This window comes from Crocodylus porosus, unplaced genomic scaffold (genome assembly GCF_001723895.1).
Source record: "Crocodylus porosus isolate Cpor-Errol unplaced genomic scaffold, CroPor_comp1, whole genome shotgun sequence".
In the NCBI taxonomy this organism is placed as follows: Eukaryota; Metazoa; Chordata; order Crocodylia; family Crocodylidae; genus Crocodylus; species Crocodylus porosus.
The window spans coordinates 146,414,289-146,432,400 of record NW_017728886.1 but is presented as its reverse complement, the minus strand read 5'-3'; the positions used below and the strand labels follow the sequence as shown (position 1 = coordinate 146,432,400).

General features: G+C 44.1%; 1 long non-coding RNA gene across 1 annotated transcript in view; it reads right to left on the bottom strand.

Annotated features, from left to right (window-relative positions):
* LOC109315027 overlaps window positions 1-18,112 on the bottom strand; it is a 27,688-nt gene that overhangs the window by 7,604 nt on the left and 1,972 nt on the right. Inside the window, exon 2 of the long non-coding RNA XR_002102414.1 lies at window positions 6,069-6,166. This is a non-coding gene — a long non-coding RNA (uncharacterized LOC109315027). The remainder of the gene's footprint in view (window positions 1-6,068; window positions 6,167-18,112) is intronic.

Here is an 18,112-nt window from a genome sequence, read left to right as displayed (position 1 = left end):
GGCAGACCCTACATTGAAAGACTGCAGGACCTAAACCTGTTCAGCCTTCACAAGAGAAGGCTGAGGGGGGACCTGGTGGCTGTCTATAAACTCACTAGGGGGGACCAGAGAGGTTTAGGGGAGACACTGTTTCCCCTAGTACCCCCTGGCATGACAAGGAACAATGGACACAAATTATTGGAGAGTAGATTTAGATTAGACATCCACAAGAACTACTTCACAGTTAGGGCGGCTAGGAGCTGGAACCAACTTCCAAAAGAAGTGGTGCTGGCTCCTACCCTGGAGATCTTTAAGAAGAGGCTTGATGACTACCTGGCTGAACTCATATGAGTCCAGTCTTTTCTTCCACCCAGGCAGGGGGTCGGACTTGAAGATCTACAAGGTCCCTTCCGACCCTGCTTCTATGATTCTATGATTTTAACTTGACCAGGCAGTCAGGCTAACATTTTGAAAGTTTTCTATATTTTACTATGGTGAGAGTATTCCCCAGACAAGCTAAAGTCTTACACTGCTTATGCAGCTTTATTTTTTTTTTAAATAGAGGCCTTTCCAAATAATTTATCATTTGCTTCCTGAAGAAACAAGAAGAAAGAGGATTTGGAAGATTTTTATGTTTCACATTTGTATTAGTGAATCAGCAAGGAATTATTAAAGGGGGAAAATGCCTTCAAAAAAATATCCAGGTTGTAGCCGTATTGGTCTAGAGGAAAAGGCAATCAGGAATCATAGTAGACGTTATATCTTTTATTAGACCAGCAAGATTTTTGCAAAAATAATTCTTATTTGCAAGCTTTCAGACACAAACACCTTTCATCAGGCATTGAAGGGTGTTTTTCTCCAATGCCTGATAAAGGGTGTTTGTGCCCAAACACTTGCAATTAAAGAATTTTTTTGCAAAAATCTTGTTGTTCTAATAAAAGATATCATTTCTACTACGAGTCCTGATTGCCTTTTCAGAAAAATATGACATTCATTGCACCCTCCTCCAAAGTGATTTTTGTTACCAAATCTAAAATTAAACCAAAAAAAGCCTTAACAACAACAAAAAAAGCCCCTTAACACTTACCCAAATTTATACTTAATTTAAATCTTTATAAGTATGTAAAGCCACTGGGGGTAAGAGCCTGAAGCTCTGAAATAATAAAGCAAGGCACTGCAAGATGCTATAATTATTTGTTACGCAACCCCAGAAACCAGCTTAAGCGATCTTAAGCTCATATCCTTATATATGATGTTTAACTTCACCAGGTATTTCACAAGGCTTTTCATACCATAGCCATTACGCATTAAAAGGCAGACCAAAGGTGCATTATTGTCCCCAGTCCATGATACTATTTGTGAGAAGTTTTTGCCTTGACTTAAGTTGGCTTTGGATCAAGCCCTTACTTTTTAAGATTTGGGATTTCTTACCAGGCTTTCAAGAAACAGAAAAGACAAGAGCTGAGTGAACATTGCAGAGAAAAGCACGTAATACCCTGATTCTTAGAGGCAGCTGAGAATCCACAGCTCCCACTGATTACATTAGGAATAGCAGACGCTCAATCCACTGACTATGAAAGCTAATTTTAAATACAAGTGATTTTGGGTACCCAGCATTGCAGAAGCTAGCCCATTTGATCAGCTCTTATAGTCCTGGTATTGGCAGCGCTTCTAATTGCTCAGTGAAGATAAGTGATAAAGATTTCATTCTACGACTTCATTCTTTTTTTTTTTTTTAAATGTTATTTCCCAAATGACAAGCTCTTACTGATTATAGTTCAAGGGAGTGAGTCTGTCACCAGGTTATACAAATACTAATGGCCAAATCTCACTGTCAGTCTGATCACTTTCCATCAGGGGAAAATAGAAGAACCTCTGGATGGTAAAGACAGTAGAACAAATAAGGCAATGTTGTTCAGAAGCTGCGTAGCATTATCCTGTGCATCTCTTTCTTGAATTCTAGGGAAACTTCTGTGTCTTAGGAGGATACACACCTGTACAAGGGAAGGGATATAATTGGAGGATTGACAACACATGCGATATCACCTGCAAGCCTGTGAGGAAACCTAGCATTATATCCTACATGAGCGCCCCACTGACTTCCAAATTGGCCCTATCGTACCAGGTTTTTTTAAGCCAGGTGCAGGCAGAGTGAAGTCATACTCTCTTGATGGGACAGGAGGGCCCAGAAAACATACTTTCACTTCTTCCCTAGCTTCCCAACCTCAGCAGCTATGTGGGTTTTCCACTGCTCCCAGGAGTTCTCTATGTTCCTGTCACCTCTACAAAGGTTTTTTTCTCCACTTCCTCTACAGAGTTGGCAGATAATGTCTGCCTCATCTCTCCTTTCCTTTTTGCCCATACCTCTACTAGAGGATGATGAAAATGTTTTGTCCTGAATCACAGTTTGTTCTCCCATAAGACATAATTTGGCCCTCAGTCTCTTTTCTCTTCTCCTCACTTATGTCAAATGTTCAGACAGGCAGTACTGGGCTGTCTGAACAATAAGTACCTTTCAAGATGAAAATAAGCAAAGATTTTGGTATTGGGTCTCTGACTATTTGAAACAGAAGGCTGATTTTCTCATTCAAAACCTGTTATTGGCAAACATTGTGTTCACTCCCCCCAACTATACCCATAGATTATTACACGTCTTCCTTCATTCTCTTGACTTACGTGGTTTAAGCTAGCTACAGCTTCTTTATTTCATTTCCAATTAAGTCACTTACTTTGCTCCTGCTTTTTACTGTCAATAACTTCTATGATTAACTCATTGCTATGGCACGTACGTTAAAAAAATCAAGTAAAGACTTGTAGTAGGTGTGCAGATAATCAAGGCAACACTGCAGCCTGCAGGTACCTTTGAAGATAACAGCAATACACCTGGGCATTCTTGAACAGCTTTATCCTGCTCTTCCCATGCACAGTAAAGTATAGTGGAAATATATGAAACCCAGGAGGTTTGTCATTCTAATGCCATTTGACCGTAAAATGATGTGGGATGGATTGATTGGTAGGAGAAAACATGTTATATTTTTTTAAAATGAAGGATATGAATACCTCCAACATGAATAAAGAAATTCTCTTGCTTTTCATTTTGATTTTTAATGTTTTACATATTATCAGAAGACCCATAGGTCACAATTAATAAGAATTCATTTTTTCCTTTCACTTGGACATCTGTACATGCAATTACAAGAGCTGGAGCGGGGGCAGCTCTCTTAAAAAAGACAGAGTACATCACAATCAGAGTAAATGTGATCTCTAATGGCAGCACTAGTAAAGCTATACTGTCCTCAGTTAATAAACCAGATTGCTCCAAGAAGGGCAATCAAAGATAAATTCATCACCTGTAACTGAACTAAGAGCTGTTTCTTATTAGTTCTCCAGGAACTTTATGCCATTCTGGCACTGTTACAGGGCCTTAATATTAATATAAATAAATGTGCAGTCAATATAAATCTAGTAAATACAAAGTCAACAGCTCAGAACTTTTTAAGTACCATGGGGTCTAATTCTCCCTTTCCTTGTCTTTTGTGTAGTTGTTACACCCTCATTCTGCACAAGTATAAATTAGTAGATAAAGTACCAAGTAGTGGAAAAACAGAGCCCATAAAACTCTTTTTCTTTTCAATCTTCCCCCCAAAAATAGTTTGGGATTAAATGATGTATGTAAAATTTCAGGAGCATTAGTGGAACATGCTACTGTAGGAAGTACATATCAGTCAGCTGAAGTTCCCCAGTCCTGATTCTAGGCCTGTGTACAAATGGCTGGTCCCTACCCCTTCTATGAAAAATGTTGATTTTTCACTGAAATGACTTTTTTTTTTTCCAAGTGGAAATTTGAAAAACTAAATTAATCAGATTTTGTTCAACATTCTTTTGCTGACCAGGTTTTTTGTGTCCTCCTGACATTTTCTTCTGGAGCAAAACAAAGATTTTTTTTGTTTGATAGATTAATTGTTTTTGGTCTAATCAAGTGACTAATTTTAATTTAGAGGGAAAAACATTATATAAATTTTAAGCTATGGCTAGTTCCAAACTGTCCCAGCTGACTAAACCTACACTTTGGAGCACTGTAGTTCCTAGCCAAATCCCCTTTTCACCCACCTCTTTTATGGTCCTTCTATGGGGCTATGAAAGGGGAATGCAGAGCCAGTCCATTGCACTGAAAGCATGTTGTACACTCTTCCTTCTGCTACCATGTTCCATCTCCAGACAACAGAGCACGGTTGGATGCAACTCATTGGATTCAACTCATTGGATGCAACTCATTGGATTCCCTTGGTCAGTGGGTTACCCAGGCCACTATGGCAAACACGTGACATTTTCTTCTGTATTCTGTGCAACCTGAAGATAATATTTGGACCATTATCTGATATATGTTCCATTTTTGCAACATTTCCCATATTCCCTTCCAGGGAAGGCACGGCAGAAATGGTGTAATCATCTGGCATTGCTATACAAACTTCAAAGCGCTGTGATACTTGGTAACAAGTGTATGCAACGGAAATGAATCCAGTCATCTTGTGTGAACGTGGGTTTCTCAATATCTTAGTTGTTAAAACACCCAGCCAGAGTTCTCTGGCTTTTTGCACATCACAAACAAATATTCAACTTTCAAAAACACCTGGGACTTTCAGAGTCTTGAAAACTGAGTGACTTAATTCAAGAAGTGCGTCAAATTTACCCCCTCGGAATATTTTCCATATGTGTATCATTAAGGAGGCTTGGTATCACTCCCCATAAAACATCTATTTCCCAGATTCTTTCCTATGGATAATGTTTTAGCAACAAACTATAAACAAGACTGTAACATGTGGAGTTTCTAATGTTATCCTGATGATAAACGGGCAAGGAAACACACCAAAAATATTATGTATTCAGGCTGTTATATTGTATTTTGAAAAGGGAACAGGAGCCAAAGTTAGGTTTGATTTTGATTACATATTCAGTATATTACAAGTTTTAGAAGAGTGCAAAGCAGGTCTTTTTTTTTAAATTTGTTTTAAAAGTTAAGAATAGTTGTATTGAGTAGATCATTCCTTTCACTCTCAGCTCTTAGTGCTTAGTCCAAAGCCAATTGACCTCAATGGAAAGTTTCCATAATGAAATATAAATTGGACTATATTTTTAAATGTACATTTTTATTGAGAGGACAGGGGGGAAGATCATGGTCATAAAACCAAGTAAATTATTGCAGCAGAGTTACACTGGTATATACTGGTATAATGAAATGTTGAATCAGGCCCAGAAAGTGCTGTGTATATGTAGAAGAAAACATAAAAGCTATCTCAGAGTACTTCTGTGGATTTTTCAGTACTGTAGTATGTCAGGTCAGATCAAAAGTAACCCTTTCCCATGGAATAGCCTCACCTCACCAGAGTATAGAACTAATATTCATTCAAATATAAGGAAAATGACTGCAAACAAGAACTACTCCTGTCCCACTAAAGTCAATGACCAAAGTGGTATCAATTTCAATGGCAACAGAAATGGCCACTGTATTTGTAACATTACAGTAGTACTGAGAGGCATCAGCTATAATTGTGTTAAATGATGTAGAGATAGTCTCTCCCCAGAAAAGGTTGCAGTCGAAACAAAATATAGATAACAGAGACAAGCAAGTGTTGTGTTCTCCATTATGCACAAAAGAAAATGAGATCTGGACTGACGCAGTGACTTGCCCAGGTCACAGAGGAAATCAGTCTAAGAGGAAGCTCTCAGCCTTGTTGTAAAGGCCACTTATAAATTATTCTTATTAAAAGACATCTCTTTTTGAACTACACCTTTTTACTACAGATCTTCCCAAGAATAAGAGAAGAGTCTAGGACCATCTATATCTTGTCTCCTTAAGAATGTGAATGAGTCCCGCATTGTCCTGTAATATCCAGATGGAGGGGGAGGGAAGAAAAAGAAACAGAAATAGCAGCATTGTATGCAATTTTTAGTGCGTAGCCCAGGTTCACGGAGCAGTCGGTAAACAATCTTTTTAGCCACATTTAGGGAGAGGCACCATTTTAGGAAATCCAAACAACCTGTTAGCCCACTGACCTCTAGATAACCCACTCAATAACAATGAAACATACATTATGCTGAAAAAAACAAGCAAAAAAAGATACTGCTTTGCCATAGGAACTGGGCCAACCAAAACTCTCACGTCACTTTTGGTGTTCACTTGATGAGCCTGTAAAAGGAAGAGAAAATCAGCTCTGATTAGAGAAAGCTTTTAGTTCAGCTCAGATTCTGTCAAGGCTTTGACAAAGAGATTCATCATGGGCTTTGCTGCAGCACAGGGGGCCAGGTGCTGTCAAAGGTGGGTATTGTCTGCTTTACCCTTCGGAATCTAGGTATTCTGGTGTTTCTAAGGAACAGATGAAATGTAATTGGTACAAGAATGTAGCTTCCAAAATGTGTATCTTGGTTAAAAAGATGTGAACACAGAGTTTGTAGGGTATTTTTTTTTTGTTGTAGATGCGCAGAGCTATGGCTTCAGTAATTCAGCTAAGGGGAAATTCTGCAATGTATGGACATGAATCAAACAGTCTTTAAAACAGAGATAAAAGTGAAAGCAAACCAGGGGAGGGAGTTGAGTGGCTACTCATGAATTCTACATCCAGTAATTAACTAACTGAAAATATCCAAAAGACTTGAGGAGACAGCAGGATAAAACAGTTAATATTGGTAAGTACACTTAATTCAGTATGCAGTGAGAACCACACTGTTAGCCATAATATAAAGAAAGTCCTTCCATGCTGGATGGAAAAACAGATCACGTACCATGGGTCAGATCCTGTTAATACTATCAAATAAACATATTTGAAAACATTTTAAAAAGAGGCTGAGCTATGAGGTGTTTAAGTTTAATGGGGCTTAGGCACACACTAAAATGCCTTTTTGGATGATGATGATGATAACAATAACTATTATCAATTAGGTCTTGTGCATCTCTTTTCACCTCTAGATAAAGGACTTGCCCAGAGTCAGCCAGCAATACAGTGCTGAAGCTGGAATTAAAATACATGTCCTTGTTTTCCTGAACCAAGGTATTTCTTGATGCTGAAAATAGCCCTCTTGAATCAAAAGAAGCAGTATAAAACAGTAAGCACTATATCAAATTGTGAGTGTTTTTATGTTCAGGACATAGATTTTCTTTTAGGCACTACATAGGAAATACATATGTTAACATGGAAGGAAAGCACTTCTATATTTGCAACAGATGTGTATAATAAGTATTAAAACATTGCTGATATGCAGACAAGGTAAGAGGAATAGTTCGTTACAGGTTTATACTTGCATCATTTCTCTATTTTAGAGAAACCTTCCTGACCAGGTTTTTTTCCCATTTAGCTTCATTCCGTTTAGCTTCCATTTCATCTTCATTACACATACCATTTGGATAAGTAGAAGCAACACACATCCACCATTGGCCACATAGGAATAAGTGGAATCCTCAGTGCAGTGATATGGAAGTAAGAGAGCTTGGCTTTTATTCTTTATCTTCCTTGTAGATTTGTCCTGCAAGCCCAGCTGTAAAAACCACCTTGTAACAATAGTTAATTTCCAATATGTCTGCAGCAAAACACATTTTCTGTGTAATCTGACTGTATCAAGTTCTTATTCTCTAAAGAATGCATAACTTGGAACGGGAAGAAAGAAGAAGCATGGAACATGAGGGAAACTCAAAGGAACATTTTATTGTAACATTTATAATAGAAAGTTGGGGGGAGTTGTTTAGCCTCAAGGTATACTTGCTAATAAAAGCTCTGGCAAACCTGCTGTGTATAAGTGCCCTGGCCTATGATGTCAGAATTCATTATGCACACAGGGGCCATTTACAGCCTTGTAAAGTTGTAGACAAGGAAATTGTTGCTGAAATATAGTTTCAAAAGTTTAAATATAATCATTCTACTGATGGGTACACGTCAGCTCTTGAACAGATTCTTTTAAAAGGTTTCATGCAAATTAAAAAAATCATATGGTGTAAGTTGCAAACATCTTCCCACATTTCTTGATGCACATGTGCCTAGAATGATATACACAAACAGGGCCAAACCTTGATGTCCTTACTTTATTTTTATTCAGCTAGTATTAAGTGCATGCATAAAAACTTGCAAGATCAGGCTTTAAGCCAGGGTTTCAGAATGTGGCCAGAACAATATATGTGGGTGGGTGGGTACACTTTTCTGTTTCTCAAAATCATGAGCTCTGGAACAGCAGCAGGCTAACTGGAACACCAGTGTCATAGTGTTAGTGTTAATGGAAGCAAGCAACAGAAATCTGATCCAGCTCCTACTGATCATTTTGCCATTGCCTGAAGCAGAAGAGAGATGACTACTTAGATAATAGCTCTTCAGAACTGGTCAGAAATACTGTGTATGTCTTTCACTGAAAAATATTTTCAGTAAAAAACTTCCAAAACATGACATGGTTTCATTTTCCTGGAAAGTCTTTTTTTTTCTAATTAAGAAAAGAAATGAGAAAAATATTTTTTTACATCCTGCACATATATTCCACATTTATCCACTGGAAAAGAAAAGGGAAGGTTAGAAAAAATAAAGAGGAAAGAAAAAGCCCAAATGGTTTCAACGTTCAAAAACTAAAAAAAATTTCATTCAAAAAACAGAAAACTCAAACTGGAGCAAATAGTTTCTGCAAACTTGTTAATTTCAGACAAAGTAATTTTTCACTGAAGAAAATAATTTAAACTGATTCTACAATATGTGCTCAGATACATAGAACCCATTTCTTCCGCCAATGACATCAAGAGCAAAGCTCGTCCTACTAACTTTAATGAATCAGGATCAGGCCTACCATGCTTTCAAGTTAAATAGCCATTGCAGTCCACACAAATAAGATGAACTCCACTGAAACACTGAAAACATTATAAACACTGAAAGATTAACACTATAAACACTAAAAGATTAACACTGAAAACATAATTAAAACATAATTAATTAATTAAACAAAATTAATTAAAGTGCCATATCATTCAATGGCCCTGTGCCACTTTGCTTTTCAACATTATGGCTCAACCCTCCGCTGAGCCCTTACAGCCAGGTGTTGTTTGTTATTTATACTACAGTAGCTGGAAATTACTTCAATGCATATATATGTAAGTATATTCTTTGCAGGGAGAGTCATTTGTACAGTTCACCAATACCAACATTTCCCTCTGAATTACTTCAAAAAATATTCTTCCTTCTAGCCATCCAAATTATATCCTTGCTCTAACCAAGCTTACTTGTCAAGCATTCCATTCATATGTATTTTTAATGTAAAAATATCAAGGGTATGTGCCTGCCTGTGAGAGAGAGAGAAAAGCTGAGCTGTCAACTACTTTAAACTCCACCCAAAAACCTGACAACATAGCCAATCAGACTCCATCCCATTGTGGTTTCTTAGGTAACCAACTCATGGCCACAGAAATGGACTGCACCCAATGGCAACAGACCAAAATCAACTGCAGCATTTCCACTTTTTTCAATGCTTATGCATTGTTAAACTATGACAAGAGATATTGCTACAGATTAATACCATCATGTAAACAAGGTGCAAAATGGAGAACGGTGGGTCCCATGGTCCTTTGAGGTATGATTTTGCTTCCTATTGCCACGTTACTAGGCCAATAGTGACGTTTCCATTGATTTCAATAGGATAGGCCCAATTTGCCTATGCCAGACTTATGCTAATGTTGCTTCATTGATAAGTTATTCCTTGTTTAGCCATTAGCCAAGTGTAAGTGAGAATCAAGGCTACAAGGATGAGAAATTGTTTTTTTATTCTCACCAGTAGGATTTGCTTTAAGGTTTTGATTTGAGCTTTAGATTTAGGATTAACATTAGTGCCTCTTCTCAGAATTATTTTTTCATCCTTCCCCATAAACATCTGAGTCATTCCATTCTTTCCAGTCTTTTCCTTCTCAGCTCCCCCTCACTTAACCCCTCTAAATATAGACAGAGTTAGCAGATAGCTCATCAAGTGCTCAGTCTCCTTAGGGATGTTCAGCCAACCACAGACTACGCATGCAAACATCAAACTAGGAATTGTTCCTAATATTACTACCACCATTGCACATTTCAGAAGTCCAAAGGCCAGTTCTGCATAAATGAGGCAAATGACCATCCATCTTAGTCTCAGATCCCTCTAATGCCCATTGGTTTCAAACTTCTTTGATCTAATGTATATAAAGTTAGTTTGCCATGTCCATCTCTTCTACATACATCTTATATACAATACAGTATCCAAGCAAATCCAGCATATACACTCTTATTCCCAACACTCATACTATAAACACAGGTATATAAGACTTTCCTCACATCTAACCAGCATTTTCAAAACAGATCGGCTCAGATTTCTTCTCCATAGCTCTCAGTTTACTGTGACCCAGATGTGTGACACCAGCCTACAGGACACGGTAACTCCTATGGAAATCAAAGAAAAGGCTCCTGTGGACTCCTACTGGCTTTGGATCAAGCCTTAAATGAGGCACAAAAGGAAAATAATATGGCAAGAAATGTAATAACGTGTGGAACTAATATATTTAATAACTTACTATGTAGTTATGTTATTTTCTATATGATTATTGTCACATTTTCCCATTTGGGATATGCACTATTTACATGGGGCCTGATCCCAGGAAGCATTTATCAAGTCAGGAAATGAAAACACACTGTGCATGTCTGGGCCCAATGTCCAGTAAGAAATAACATCAGAATACGGAACTCTGTTTTTTCTTTTGGCAGCACCAAACCAATTGCATTTCTTCTGATCCATACTTCTGTTTGATGTGCCTATTTTTCCATTCCACCGAATCACTCCCTAGTCTACATTTTCACCAAGCAGCTAAACTGCCTTTGGATGCTCCTGTTCCACACTTGCCATCACATCCCTTTAGTGCTCAATGGATCCATTAGCAGATGGTGTCCTATCTCAGGCTCCTGACAACATGTCTTGCAGCCTGAAAACCCAGCCAGTGTGCAGCAGGATGTGCCCCTATCATACAAGCAAGGATTTCTTAGGGTGATCTGTTTAATTGGACCCTCGATGTAACTGGGGCAAAGTTACACAAGCTTTAGATTGTAAGACTATAGACCTGAGGAAGGATGTCCTACAGTTGAAAGCTTTGCCCCAACTACATAGTTAGTCCAATAGAAGAGATCAGCCTAAGAAATCCTTGCCTCCCAAATAATTTCTGGGCCATCAGGGCTACAACATCACTCCCCTACCACAGACACAGAGCACCTACTTTTTGATTCTGGTCCTGCTTCCCTCCGTGGAAGTGTTGCCATTGATCTCGGCGGGGGAGGATCCCAGGAAAGCAGCAATTATAGCCTACTCCCGGATTCGCGAAAGGACAGGGTACCTGGGCAGAGCTACAAGCATCCAAATACGAAGAGAGTTCATTGCATGCCTAATATGTAAAAGGTAGAATGCTGTTGCAAACTGGCTGTGCTTTCTGTCAGCTGTCAGTGGGGGGGGAAGAGTCATATTTCATTCCTAACCAAAACAAGGGAGAAATGTCATTTGCGTGCATTAATATATGCATGTATTAATATATGCATTTATTTATACGATGTATATGCCTCCCTTCCCAACCAAGGCTCAGAGAGGCTTACAGCAGGAGAAACAAACGTAAAAGAGTAATGCAGATAAATGCAACGACATAACATTAAATAGATACATCGATCGGTAGACCCTCCCTTCCCCATCCCTACCCCCAAAAGATCCAACTATGTTATTTGTAGCGTTGTCATTATTGGTGCTGCGGGGCATTGCAAGCGTTGCAGGCGTGTGGACGCGATCGTTTGTGTCATCCCAACAGATCCCGTGTGGTCAATGTCAAATCCGGGTTCCCACGTGGCTTTCGGACGGAGGAGATGGAAACTTGACTTTCATGATCGCCTTTTGCTGGCGTTTCTTCGCCTTCCCCCGCTTTCGCTCGGTCCGCGGCCAGCAGCAGCATCCGTGTGCCCCGGGAGAGATGGCTTTGCTGCTAACTCGGGAGAGAAACAAAATAGTAGCCCTCTGCCCTTTCCCCCACCTCTCCCAAAGGGAAGTAATTGGGATCTGCCAAATAAATAGGGAAAACCTTTCGATTCCCTTCACTTTGTGAATGTGCCCGTGTGTCTGCAGGGTTCAAGGTGCCTCTCCCCGGTGGGTGCAAACAGCCCGGGCAGTCTGATTTGCAAACGTCGGAGGATCAGCATCAGGCACCCGCCGCGGTGCGGACAGAGTTGGGGTTCCCCCTCTCACCCCGGGGAAGGCAAGGCACATAGCTCGCCCCCCCGGGTTTATCCCACTTTCCCAGCATCTGCAGCTGGAAGAAAGCTTGGGTGTGTGACTCGCCCTCTAAAGCCAAGCACAGCCAGACGGGTGCTCTGCCTGGCACACTCCTATGCTTGCCTCCTACCTGGGATTGAGAGCACGGAGAGATCCCTTTTGGGCAAGGAGCCCCTGGACATGCATGCCAAGCGCCACAAGGGCTTTATTTGTCACTTCTGTCTGCACCCCTGTCACCCGCCTAACGCATCTCCCTTCAGTCCGAGCAATACAGCTGGCCTCGGATAAAACGTACGTGTGATGCCCACCCCGCCGATTAAAATAGCCCTGTTGGGTGGGTCTTTATAGGACGCTTGGAGGCAGCTCTGATGGGCATCTGGAGGGCTGATTCAGCCGAGCCATCAGCGCCGATTGTTATATCATAAATGGTAGCAGATGAGCTGCGGCGCTCCTCTATGTCACCGCGGCTCCTGGCTGATCAGCTCAGCGCCAGCCTCCACCCAGCAGGAAGGTCGGTCCTGTCTGAGAGGACCGTCCAGCCGTGGTAAGAAGCAAGACTGAACGTGATCAGAGATCAGGACGTAAAAGCCAAGGCAGTGGGCCCTGGGAACCCGTTCTTATGTCCCCGCTTCGCGTTGGATCCAAGGGGAAACCTTGCAGCCGCCCAGCTCTCGGAGGGCGCGTGTGTATTTCAGCCTAACGAAAACTACCCAGAAGCGTGAGCCCGCCACGGCAGAAACATGGCATCGGCTCACACCTCCCAAGGTCTCCAAATAAGAAAGAAACGGAATGGCTGACGTAGAGCTGGGCTGACGAACGCCTTGTGCTGAACCGCGGATCTCGGGGGGAGCTCGTTCCCGCTCCCTGAACAGCAGCGACAAATCTGCCACGCTGAAGGGAAGGGAAGTGGGGACTCGCAGGGCGGCGCTCCAGGCGCCCCTCGTTAGACTCAAGGCAATTTGAGTTGTGTAATAAAAGCTATCAGATTTACCCGAAGAGCCTTGCCTGCCTGCGTCCTTAGACCAACACGCCTACAACCTACACCCCCTTTAGACTCAAGGCATCCCTCGAAAACTGCCAGCTCTTCACTTTCACTCTTGTTTTGTTTTGTTTTGTTTTGTTTTGACCACAGAAAAACAATACGAGCAATTCGTCTGCTGCGAAGTACTCAGAAAGCCCACAACAGGTCGGGATGCTTTTGACACTGGATTCCTGTTTGAAACCTCTAGGGTTTATCTGGCCATTCATGTGTGCACGCCCAACAGTGCTACCTTTGTGGGGGACCTTGGACGGATTTCAAAGCACCCCAAGGTGCCGCAGCTCCCTGTCCATCACTGGCTTTGAGTCTGAGGCTCTTTTCAAACCGTGCACCATAAATGCAAGCCGGGAAAGCAAAGGCAAGGCAGGAGACGTGCTAAAACTCTTCCCCCTTCCTCTTGATAGCCTACGGAAGCTGAAGCGTCTTCAGAGGGGCTTGGAGGGAGATGTGTGAATTATACAGGTGTGTTTCTAGCGCTCCTAGCCTTCACCCACCCACCCACACACACACACACGGAAACATGCCAACACGTTAGGAACATGGGATGCTGCTAGCTGCACCCACAGAGCTCCAGGCGCGAGAGGACTTTACAAAGGTTTGGGCGAGACACTGAGCCAGCAAACAGGCTTTTGATTTGCAGCAGTGCTCGCCCTCCTTGGCATCTTCCCCCTTACTTGCAGAGCACATGTATATATATATACATATATATATGTGGGGAGGCAAATGATAGACAGACAGACAGACAGATTTCTAGACAAACAGATATGAGGCATGTAGATAGAGAAAGATGAGGCATATATTAGATAGCTAGATAGATAGATCTACATTGTTTCACATCAAAGAATATACACATTCTTTCTCAGGTCTCTAATTTTATATATAGTATATAAAATATTCCATATATAGTATAGCGTTTTATAGTATACAAAAATATATAAATATGTCATATATTCCGTTATACGCAACATATGTTTATATAAACATATCGATATCAATATCGATAGCAATATAGATATCATATCAGAGCCCTGAGGAAGAATGTCTTACAATCGAAAGCTTGTCTAACTTTACCCCAACTACATATTTAGTCCAATAAAAGAAAATCCTAACAAGTCCTTGTCTCTTGCATAATTTCTGGACCATCACGGCTACAACATCGCTTTTATACTGCCCTATATAAAAGGAGACACATACACATATAGATATATATAGATGTAGGTAGATCTCTATAGATAGCTATATCTGTATACTGTATAGATATCTATAGTATAGTATACTGTATAGATATCTATATCTGTATCTATATCTATAGATATAGCTATCTAGATACAGATATAGATATCTAGATACAGATATATGTCTAGATATAGATATATATGTGTCTGTCTGATACATAGCATATCAAAATGTGTGGAGCAAATGACTGCAACATGAGGCTCCTCCAAAGCTACCTTGAAAATAACTCACTTATTCTTAAATGAAAAAAACCATCTCTGTGCCAACCCTTGAGATCTCGGTGCCACTGTGGATCCCAGAGGGAGCTTTACATCAGAGCTTTACATATGCTCTCCCTGACCTGCAGCAGGAGCTGACGCCAGGTCTGTCTATACGTGATGTCTGCGAGATGTCGGGCACTGGGACAATCCCCTATGGGAGACATACATGCCTCGCTCCGGCTCTGCCCTTGCATCGGCTGAGGCAGAAGCTAAAGCCACGCGGAAAGTCAAAAGCCATGGCTCAAGGAACCCTGTTGCAAGCAAACGCGTTTAAAAGGTTCGTGGGACAGGCGGGCAGCCCCAGCCCGTGCAGGACCCTCGGGCCCGGGCGCCCTGTGCTGGGAGTTCCCGACAGGTGCCGGCGGCTGGGGCTGCAGCCGCATTGCCGAGAGCCTGGCACCACCCAGCGGCGGCTGCTGGGGCCGGAGTGGGGAGGGATCTGGCTTCGGGGAGCCTCCCCTCTCCAATATCAGGCCGCAGTGAGGACCCCCCGGCCCCTGGGTGCTCCACACAGCAGCCAAGCAGGGCCAGGGGCTGATGCCCTGGGCAGCCCCTGTCTGAGAACTGCTGGGGTCAGGATCCCCACCTCTGTGCATAAGGCTAAGAGCAGCCCCTAGCAGTGAGCTTGCCGGCCCGTGAAAGGGTGCCCCTTAGGCTGGGATCAGCTCTGCCCCTGCCCCTCCCCACGCTACCTCTCCTACAGGGAAAGAAGCTCCCGGTGGGAGCATGCATGAAAAAACACGGAGCTGTTCCAGCACTCAGCTCAGCCAGGGCCAAAAGCAGCAGGCACTGCCTCTTTAGAAGCGGCTTTTTCTTTATCTTGTTTCTTTCTTTCTTTGCTCTCAGGCGGGACACGCTGCAGGACCAGGCTGGGCATCCCGTGCACCCTCTGCCAGGGCCACACGGGTTTCGGTGGGGCAGCTCAGGCCGCGCTGCTCTGCTCCCAGCCCAGGCTGCGGCTCCCAGGCCGGGAAGAGCCTCCCCGCCGGAGCAGAGGTGCATGCAGCCGCCGCCTCCTCTCCGCCCTGCCAGCACGCAGCATTGCTGTGCCTGTGCTCGACTCCGCGCCTGTCACGTTTTATTTACCCCCACAAAGGATGCTCGCAGACAAAAGAATCCTTTTTTTTTCCTTACGTCAAAGCTGTTTTATATTTTTGGAAGGCTTGTGCTTCCTTTAAAGAGGTGACCTATATCCTGACCGCAGCAGGGGGTTTATTTTGATGCCCCGGGAAGTTCAGATCACAGAGTTGGAGGGGGCGGGGGGGAGAGAAAAATCCTTTGCAGTGTCATCAAGCAAGATCTGCCTAAACAATGGACGAAAGTAGTTAAAATAAAATAAAATAAAATGTCCCAAGTGATCCCCGCACAAAAGACAATTCAGAGGGGTTTGATCCAGAGCTGTGGGCACGATGCAGGGTGTGTGCACGAGGCTGCTGTGTTGCAGGCGGATCGCGGGCGTCGGGAGAAGCCAGGAGGCAGGACTGCGAGTCTCCCACCAACTCGCGGAAGCAGAGGCGACGCAGCTGCCTCCCCGGAGGTAGGGATACGAAGGCACAAGGCGCCGGGACATCCCAAGAGCCAGCTCCCTGAGTCAACCACGTCTCTGTGCCTCCTCCGGGGGCTCCTGCCCAGGCTGTGCCCCCTGGAGATGCCCCCACTCCCGCAGCAGGGAGTTAGAGAGTGCCCATGCCTTCCCCAGCTGCTCTGGCTGCAGGCACCGCAGCGTTTCTCAAGGAAGAGGCAGAGGCCGAAGCGGGGTCACGGGGGGGAGGCAGCCGCGGGAGCACGGGCAGCCTCGCTGGAGCGGCGGGCTGGCCTTCCGGGCAGCCGCGGGATGAGATCCCCCTGAGCGCATTGAACAGACCTGCATGGGCAGGAGAAACGTTTCAAGGGGTGTGTGCTGGGGCGGGGAGGAGGGGGAGCGTGGGATGCCCCGGACGCCCCGTGGCCCCTGCACCCACCGGGAGGCGAGCTACACGGGAATCGGTAGGAGGGGGGCTGAGCCAGGTCCTGCGAGGCTTCCTCCCTCCTTTTCCTCTCGCGGCCCCACAAGTCACCCGCGAGCTGCATGCCCTCTGCTTGGCGCCCGGGCACCGCTGGGCAGCGCGGGGCGGCTCCTCCTGCCTGCCACAGACGTCCTGGCCCCTGCGGGGACCAACAGCCCTCGGGGGAAGATGCATTTGGCGGACTCGATGGACCCGGCTCAGGCGGGGAAATGCTTCTCCTAAACCCCAGTCCGCTCTGCCCCGCGGCCTTCAGAGCAAACTGCTAAGGATGGGGGCCTTTAAAAGCCAGGCGCCCTCCCTGTGGGGTGAGGCAGACCTGTAGGTGTCCCGGTGTGTGCTGCCCCACCCCCCCCGGGACACACGTTGGCACGCCGCGACCACGGGCTTCTCTGCCACGGACCTGAGCCGCGCTGCCCAGGGGCCGGACGGCAGGAAGCCCCTATCAAGGGGATCAGCTGGCTCGGGGCAGTGAAACGCTCCGGGCCAGCCGGGCACAGTGCAGAGCCAAGCCAAACAAACGAATGGCCCAGGTCCGAGCAGTGTGCGGGCTCAGGATACAGAAGAGAGACAGAAGGGTCTGGGCTTGGTCCTAACTCCTTCCACTCCCTCTGTCCTCGCTGGGGTTTTCCCGTCAGGCCCTGACTACTGGCTCATAGGTTGGCTTCAGAAGGCAGCCCCTACCCTTACACCAATCCACCCGCCCCCTTCCCCATGCAGACCTCGATCCATCCAGATCCCCCCGTCCCCATGCAGACCTAGATACATCCTGAAAGGCACCCTGAAATGGGCAGTCAAAGGAAAGTCCTCGGGGCCTAAGGAAGCGGCCTTTTACAACGCTGGAGGGATTTGTTTTAAGTTTCAGCCTCTGATTTAATTGAAAAAAGGCTTCTCATCCGCAGGACCTCAGAGCGGAGTGGGAGGGAGGGAGAGACTGAAGCCTGCGTTGGAAAAAGGAGGGCTGGGAGATAGCAGTAAACATTTATCTTTCCTATTTGTCTCCCATTTTCTTCACTGGTTTAGTCTAGGCTTTCATTTCGCTGGAGAAGCAGGAGGGCCACAGTGTTATGCATGAAACTGAAACCGCAGTAATGAGGAGATTTCCTAGGATGATTATAGAACAACATCTGAGCATCCAAATCTGCCAAAAGTTTAATTTCCCAATACTATGGTAAAGCAAACCAGTTGGGTTCCGAAGCGGGGATCAGCAGAGAAACCGATACACCAATCAAAATAAACCAACCAGCCAATGTCAGTCTCAGGCACTTCAACCCCTACCCTCCATACCCCCTCCCCCCCCCAAAAAAAAAAAA